General features: G+C 36.4%; 1 long non-coding RNA gene across 1 annotated transcript; it reads left to right on the top strand.

Annotated features, from left to right (window-relative positions):
* The first annotated feature begins 1,242 nt into the window (after positions 1 to 1,242).
* Positions 1,243 to 2,878, top strand: LOC134805697 (uncharacterized). The gene is made up of 3 exons (XR_010146367.1): positions 1,243 to 1,305; positions 1,623 to 2,414; positions 2,800 to 2,878. It is a non-coding gene; the product is annotated as an uncharacterized LOC134805697 (long non-coding RNA).
* The last annotated feature ends 5,153 nt before the right edge of the window (positions 2,879 to 8,031 follow it).

Here is an 8,031-nt window from a genome sequence, read left to right on the forward strand (position 1 = left end):
TCCTCTGTCTAACTCTATACTATACGTTTTTAAAATGAGATTTTTTTGTATTTAATGCTATAAAATTTTTGCATCTCAAGAAAGCACAAGTAAATTTTTATACCTTAAATATAATTAATGCGTCATTGGTGGCTAACATTTACTTTTTTCTTGTTCAGGTGTGGTAGCAGTAAATGAAGGCTCATCATCTTTTATTACCAAAAGTAGTTGAAGAAGCTAGAAGTCTCCCCGGTATGTGATTCAAGTTTTTTTTTCTTTTATATATGGTTAATAATGTAATTATTTGTTTATGTTAGTATACTTATCGAACGAGCGAGCGATGCGAAATACTTAATCTGTATTGTGACTTAAATCTATCAATTAAAGGTTCCACAGACATTGCAATAAATCGCACGTGGTTTTCTATCCATAGCTGACTTATGTACGATTCCCATCGAACGGGCGGAGTCGGCGCGCATTTCAAGTTTGTACGGCCGCAAGCCGGTCGACTGCTCGCGGACGCGGAAGACTCCGGACGGGCGTCATCGCTTCTACCATACATCATACATGATAATATATATATATAGGCACATTGAAAATGCGCTCCGGAGTGGCCCGACTCCAGCCGGTCAGTGGGAATCGTACATTACAGATGGAACAAATTCAATCGCTTTATAGTTCGTTTTTTTAGCATTAGAAAGAACTTCAAAGAAGGTAATAAGCGATCTTGACATGTCTTTTAATTGTAAAACGCTTTTTAAAAATCAGTAACTATTACTTATGAAAGCAGAAGAATATAAATCATCGTATTAAATTCATAATTGTTACATATTTGCCGTAACTTATTTTTAAAATGTGATTTTCAATTAAAAGACACATCAAGATTGTTTACCTTATTTCTAATGCTAAAAAAAATCGGACAAGTGCGAGTCGGACTCGCCCACCGAGGGTTCCGTACTTCTTAGTATTTGTTGTTATAGCGGCAACAGAAATACATCATCTGTGAAAATTTCAACTGTCTAGCTATCACGGTTCGTGAGATATAGCCTGGTGACAGACGGACGGACGGACGGACAGCGGAGTCTTAGTAATAGGGTCCCGTTTTACCCTTTGGGTACGGAACCCTAAAAACGAACTATATATCGTTTTTGGCAAACCGCGAGGTCTCAGATAAATTGAGAATTTAATGGTAACATTATTTGTTTGTGTTTGTTTAAATCTTTGGTTGCCGACTTGGTTCGTTATTTATTGTTTATTCTGTTTCAGATATCAAACCTACGCCGTCCAATTCCACCCAGGAGGTGGAACAAACACAGAAGCGTAAAGGTATACATTTTTCATTTTCATTTAAATGTGCGTGTGCGTTGTCGTGTTTCGCACAGATCTCTTTTGCAAGTATGAGTAATCTTTTGCATGTGTTATTTATTTCTTTATTAATATATAACTGGTCAAGCAGATCTTGTCAGTAGAAAAAGGCGGCAAATTTGAAAAAAGGGATATCATCACATAGAAAATTTTAATTTCGCGCCTTTTTTTACTGACAAGATCTGCTTGACCAGCTATAAACTGTTTTGTTACAGGAAATTTCTTATCTGTGGAAATGTATGTATATGTGTATTTAAACTTATTATTATTCATTACAGGTTCGATTATGAAGCAATTAAGTTCAAAGGGAAGGAAATTCGTTAAAAACGTGATGAATATTGCGTCATCAAGTTTGGGTCAGACAAGTGAAGAAAGACTTTCACAAGCTAAATCCTATGGAAGTAACGAGCAGTTGTTTAAGAATTTCGACCTACTTAACAAACAGGCACAGACTTTTGTGCTAATGCAATTAAAGCAATGCCGCAACAACAAAATGGCCAGAAGGTTCACGATGAAGCAAAAACTTATGGCTCTAATGCTGATGAAGCAAAGCCTAAAGGCATAATTAGAAACTCCTGGAAACAATAAGAGGACATTACATAGACTTTCTGAAAAAATATGTATGAAACCAGGAGTTAACGCACAGATATTTTCTCATATCCGAAATACCGTGAAACACTGGGGACAACAGCAAAAGTTATGCTCAATAGTATTTGATGAAATTGCATTGACACCGTACTTAACATACAATGAAAGTAACGATCTAATTCATGGTTTTGTGGATGTGGCTGGCGAAAGGAAAATGAAGTTTTGTGATCATGCCCTGGTCTTTATGGTAAGAGGCATATGTTCTTCATGGCGGCAATGTATATCATACCACTTCTGCGAAGGAACAACATCTACAGCCGAAATGCAGGAAATTTTAAAGCAAATTGTCTCAGAAGTAGCTCAAACAGGACTAATACCTTTTGGACTAGTTTGCGATCAAGGATCGACGTTTAGAACTGCGATCAAAAGGTTCCGAGAGGAAACAGTACGTGACTGTAATGACGAAGCCAATTCGAAAGATGGTAAATATAAATATTATATCATAATCAAATTAAAAATTAAGAGTCCGCAGCAAGCTCTGTTCTCCATACTAACATAGTTACGCTCTCATTCTTAAACGACTAGCCAGATTGCAACTTAAGTAGTACTTTTTACCAATCATCATCATTCTACGCATACGAAGTCACAAGCAGAAGCTAGTAATTACATAAATTAAGAGTTAAAAAATATGGCACGCATGCATACATAGTGAGTCGAATTATAGATTTGTTGACACTTTGTAATAAGGCGATGTATGTAGTTAAGTAGGTACATAATATGTATCTTCGACGTCAACACCATTGTTAAATACAGCTATAAAATGATACTGTATTAATATTGCTTATATTGCTGTATTAATTGTTTCAGATGGCACAATCAACATTGCTGGGCATCATTTAAGTATGTTATTTGACCCGCCTCATCTTCTCAAAGGGTTGGCGTAGCGGCGCAAGTTTTTAGTTCTCGAACGGCGGCCATGCTAAACTACACAGCTGCGCTTAGTAAGTTCCTATATTTAAATTTAACTATTTACCCCGTTCTGGCGTCATGTCACCGACAAGAGCCATTACTCTTAGGTAAATTATTATGATGATGGCGTCATATGTTAACGGTCTCCTAGCCTAGCCTATAGTTCGTTTTTTTAGCATTAGAAAGAAGGTAAGCAATCTTGACGTGTTTTTTAATTGTTTTTTTTTTTTAATTTGTAACTATTACTTATGAAAACAAAAGAATGTAAATAATCGTATGTGATTCATAATTGTTACATATTTGCCGTGACTTGACTACAATAAAAAGACACGTCAAGATTGTTTACCTTTTTTCTAATGCTAAAAAAACGAACTATAGTCGGTAGTGACCCTGCTTACGTAAGCAGGAGGTCCCGGGTTCAAATCCTGTTGAAGGCATTTATTTGTGTGTTTTAGACAAATATTTTAAATTCCTGAGTTTTGGATGTTTTATATGAATATAAGTATTTGTATATAACTATATATTATACATATATGTATATCGTCGCCTAGTACCCACAACACTAGGCTTATTTGAGCTTAGGTACTGTGGGACTAGGTCGATCCGTGTAAAACTTGTCCTATGATATTTATGTTGCCATGAAACTATGAAACCTTTCATATTGTAGGTGGCGATGCAATAGTTGAAAAACAAAATATGTCATCAATTAAGTATGCCAAATCTAGAAAAAACAAACTACAATAGACAAAAGACTTTTTTGCGACTGGACATTAAGAACCAGTATAATTTGCGGGTATTTAAGCTCATCAGAGACCTTTTAAAACGAAACTTGCATAGTAACTTACTAATGATTTTATTTTTACTTTCAGATAAGGGGCTGTCCATAAATAACGTCATCGATTTTAGACGATTTTGGACCCCCCCCCCCCTATAATCATCCAAAAATCATGCATCAAATGACCCCATTTCCTCCTACTTCATGCTACCGTCATCCGATGTCCAGACCCCCCCCCCTAATTTGAAATGACGTAATTTATGAATAGCCCCTAAGCTTCACACTGGTTCAGTCTCAAATGACACCATGGAAGCTACAGCTGAAATTATCGAATATTTCGACACCCTGTTCGACAATGTGAATGGCTCCCCTGGCGGCACCACAAAACGGAAACTGAGAAAAGCAGTAAAAAAAAACTCAGCACATCATCGTTTCTGGTTAGAAGCAATTGAAAAATTAAATAAATTGCAATATGAAGACACCAGTAGCAAATTGGCTCTAAGGCAAAGAAATCCTCGATTGGTTCGAGTACCGTCTCTGGAAGGATGGATTGTAACATTATCAAGGTTCAATAGGTTATCGAAGATATTGTTTGACGAATATGGCGTGGTATATTATTACCCTCGAAATATTAACCAAGACACACTGGAAAACTTTTTTGGAAGGGTGAGGGCTCTCAATTACAGAAATGTAAAGCCGAATGCTAATAGCTTCATTTATACTTTTAGATCATTGCTGCTGTCCAATTTGCTGAGCCCTCATTCAAAATTTTCCACTGTGAAGTGGATAACAGAGCTAGACAATATTAGACGCAAGTTTTCTCTTCGAGTTAGATGATGAACACAAAGAAAATAAAAGTCCCAACATTAATTCTCTCCCATCCACTTCACAGGATCGTCCAAGTGGGTCTAAATTAGAAAATATAAAAACAAAAAATGAAGTAATATTAGAAAAAATTAAAGTACAGTGTTCCGCTTATACCGCAGGGTGTCTATGCAGAAAAATTACAAAAACAATTGACTGCCAGAGCTGCATACAAACTTATATAAGCAGTTCTAAAGAAGAACACCACGCCTATATTCAACAATACAGAGAATATAAAAAACTAAAAAACAATAACCTTCAGTATCCAACAGAAACATTTTTAAAATTATACGGAAAAGCAAGTACTGTGATCCATAATTTCTTATGCTTTTGACCGCCAAAGACGGCAAATCACGTCGTCGACATTCTGTGCCACTCACGTCACTGACGTCATTTGCCGTCCAAACTTAATTTATCAAAAACTCTTGAATAAATAATTGTGTTTCTTTGTTTGTATTTGCATTATTTTATTTTGCCCTTCTACTTTATTGTATGTCTTTATTATAAATATTATAATTCAACTATGAATAGCAGGTTACAAAAAAACAACATTATGTTATACCACGACTTATACAGTAAATAGCATAGCTATGCAAAAGCGTGACTTGTTGTCGCCTAGTGATGTGACCGAGTCATGCAGGAATAATATTACCTATTATATTGAGTAACAGTCTCCTAATAGAAATGTCTCAAGAACCCATCAACGTGGTCACTAGCGCTACTGGTAAATAATTGTGATTATTTAAATTTTACGATAGAGAATTAAAAAGTAGGCTACGTACTGTATTTTGTTTTTAAGTACCTTTTGAATACATAAAAACTAGTTTTTATGTATCTGGATTCGTCGATCTATGAACTCAAAACAAAAACGGCCGTTTTAACTTTGGACGCATTTATTTTGTAGTTAGGACACTGCAGTTCGCTAATTAGTAGGTAATAATAATAGACAACAGCTTTGCACATCTCTGGGTAACGTGCGCTTATCAGTGTCCCGTGCGCCATTGACGATAAACAACGCTAAGTTTCTGATGAGGTTGCAGAGTTCGTGCCGGAAGAAATTGAAGGAGATTTTGAGGCGAGTCTAATTTTTTTTCTTTTACTTACCTTTAAAGTTTAACCCTTTGACCGCCGTTGGCATGTATACAAGACAACGATAGATGGGTACATTGGCGCCGCTGTCTTGTATACAAGACAAAAATTCAACCGCTCGGTAAATGTGGAAAAATTATCTATTATAGTTTTTTTACACTCATGTTAATGTCTTTGTTTTGAAAAAATGCATTTAAAGCTGCTATATAAATCCATTCTTTTATAATAAGGTTATCAAAATAATTGCTCCAGATTGCAATGTTTTTCATGTTCCTCGTCGCCATTGTCTTGTATACAAGACAGCTAGGGATGGGAATGTTAACTCGATATGAGAATATTCAAAATAAATATCAAATCGAAAATCTGCTTTTATTTAAGCATTTGAACACTTGTTAAATGCCAATTGGTTGTAACTAGTAACTAGAATAGGTACGTAAAACGAGACGAGAGACAGTTATAACTATAGCTGAAGTTCAGGGAGCTTCTACAGCTGTTGATAGTAGAGTCAGTCAAGTAAATCTGACCTTGTGGTTTATTTGCGGAACAAATGATTCATTTTAAGATGATAGTGTAGTGGAGAGTCATACCCTGCAGTAACCGCTTCGCACAAGAATGGTACAGGCGCACGCTAGGACTAGTCGGTGTCGCCTAACTATGAGAATGTTATATATTTGAAATTGACGAAAAATTGTCATGGCATACTTAAGGGAGGATGTAATACGGGAACTGAGAAGCTTATCTAAGGAACATGTCGAATGTGAAACATGCATTCTCGAACATTTCCGATCCCCGCCCTTTTCCAATATTATCGTTCTTCACTCATTGCCAATTCAATTAACCCACGTGTAGTAATTTTCCCCAATGCAGTTCCGGTACTTACATTATACTATCGACACACGATGCGCGGCTCTAACGTTACGCTTATAAATTTTACGTACCGGCAAGCGCTTACGCCGTTGACCTAGAGACTATTATTACTTAATCCGCGCGGAAACAGTCCTTGTCGGTCTGCACTGCGGACAGTCCATGCGCGCCGTTGTCTTGTATAAAAGACTTCTCGTACAGCCTAGTGCGGTGATATTACGTCATGAATCGATATTGTTTAGTGGTTGTTTTTAATGATAAAGACCTTTATTTTTAACATTGTCGTGTGTAAAAAATATGTAACATTTTGGCATTTTCGAAATAAATTAAAGTTGGTTAAGAACAAAGCCAAATTGAGAAGATTTTTACCATAAATTGTAAATATCGATATCACTATTTGCAATCCCTAAACTTTTTATTAGTTGTTTACTTAAAATTTGCTCTGGCGTGTGAGTGAGCGTCTTTGCGGACTAGGTCCGGCGGCCAAAAGGTTAAAAAGGCCACGCCAACCGACTTAGCACTTGGTATGTAGGAATAAGGCTGAATTTAACCAAACTGGAATAAGTTGTATTCGGAGATTAAGTAACAAAATGCCATAGAAATATTCCGGGTTGGTTGATTCCCACCCAAATTTGATTATGTGCTGAATGTGGAGACACAATATTTTTTGCCAGTCTGTGTCAAAAATTATTAGTGCGTAATGCACAACAATTTATTACTAATAAATAATAATACAAGCTGAAGTATCTTTTTAATAAAATAGGTAAAAAAGGGGCCATCCCAATATTACAATAGAAGTTAAGTTACATATTATATATTTATATTTTGTATATGGGTGGGTAGGTTATAAAAAGCCACCTAAGATATTTAGCTATGTTCATGATACGTTATCCTCAGTGAGCGAGTTCGACTCATACTGGACCAATTATTTATGTCTTAAATATAAACTATGGAATGTAAGGAAACACATATTTATATAAATTCATTGTTTTATTAATTTTGGGAGCCCTACATATAATAAATTATGACAGTAGGGCCCCCTATTTGTGCAACTGCCGCACGCCACCGCTGCTGGGCAGATAGGATCTCTGCCTTCGTCAGGGGTCGCCGGGGCTGCTCCGGTATTAACAGCTGTCGGTACAGCCGGAGTCGCTCCGGCAGGCCAGGGCGCTGCATGATGGACGGATGCCCTGGCTCCCGCTCGCCCAGCAGCGGCTCCTGCTCTGGTTTCCTATGAATATAACATTAATTATTGTTTGAGTTACCACTATATTTTGCACTTGTGATTATTTGCTAAACTCTGTTAATACTGACTTGTCTGCTTTAACCCATAAAAATACAGTATTATAAAAAAATTGACTTAAGTAGAAATCAACAACTTGGACAAATTTGTCACCATATTTCTAAAGTTTTTGTCCACCTTGTTATTGAACATAGAGATAGTGCAAATTAGATAAAAGCTTCTAAAAAAACTTACCTTTTATACCAGGGCCAGCAGTGGCAGCATGGCTCTTCTTCTCTTTGAATGGCTCTTTGAA

Source organism: Cydia splendana, unplaced genomic scaffold (genome assembly GCF_910591565.1).
Source record: "Cydia splendana unplaced genomic scaffold, ilCydSple1.2 scaffold_49_ctg1, whole genome shotgun sequence".
Lineage (NCBI taxonomy): Eukaryota > Metazoa > Arthropoda > Insecta > Lepidoptera > Tortricidae > Cydia > Cydia splendana.